Here is a 1,082-nt window from a genome sequence, read left to right on the forward strand (position 1 = left end):
CCAAACCAGTCTGGGATTCTGGGATTCTATGACAGATTGAAGTTGAAACCTACATCCCAAATAACCCCCATGAGGTGACAGGAGCCCTCCAGGCCCTGTCCAACCCAGCTCCCCTCCCACAGCAGCAGCACTTTGGCAGCAGCTGAGAGTGCAGAGCTGCTGCCTGGGAGAGAATCAGGGCCAGTTAATACCTGCAGGGCCAGTTGAGGGGCTGAGCATGGATTTGTGAGTAGAACCCTGTCAGAAATGAACTGTCCAGCCCCCCAGACACACCAGAACTGGGAGATTTGCTGCTGTCTCTGTCTGGGGTTGGGAACCCCCTCCATGGCTCTGGGACTGTCAATCCAGCTCAACAGAAGCCTCAGCTTTAAAAATAACAGTTTCTAATCTATGCACTTCAAACTGGGTTTAACAGTTTATGTGGCAGATTCTGAATGTCTCGTGATGGAAAGACTTAATGCCTATTAATTAGTATCACTATGACTATTTTTGTATGAAGTCTCCATGGCAATAATACTATTCCAGAGGGTGCCAGGGGAAAAGTGGGTTTGATTTTGCTGTGAAGAGTTCAGAGCATTGCCGTGATATTCTCAGCCTCTAAGCAGGGTCACTGTGGAAGACAAGATGCAGATTTTGTCCCTTTTCATCAGTTCCTAAGAGGATAATTTTTAGAGAAGCAGCTACTCATAATTTAGGGAGTTCAAGCAGGAGAGTGTTTCCTTCATGTAATTACATTTCCTGTACCAAGTGGAACCTGATTTCTCGTGAGATTGCTTTCTAGTGTGCAGGATTTCTTGTTTGAACTTCCACCAAGCAGATCTCAGAATTTCCTTGCCTGAGACATTAAAGGACCTTTCTTATTTAAGAGGAACACACATCAATACACACACACCAGGAGCAAGCCAGCCCTTGACTTCCTCTGGGTTAGAATATTCAGGCTGAGGGGGGGTTTCTGTGTTCCATATTTTCCTTTTTCAGGCAGGTTTTTCCAGAACTCATTCAGTTGTTCTTTTTGTTGTGCTGTCAGTGTTTTCCAGCTCTCACCTGAACACTCTCCCTTCTCACCCAGAGGAGCTGTGGCT

Source organism: Pipra filicauda, unplaced genomic scaffold, assembly GCF_003945595.2.
Source record: "Pipra filicauda isolate LSUMZ 115617 unplaced genomic scaffold, ASM394559v2 scaffold1397_size29462_pilon, whole genome shotgun sequence".
NCBI lineage: Eukaryota > Metazoa > Chordata > Aves > Passeriformes > Pipridae > Pipra > Pipra filicauda.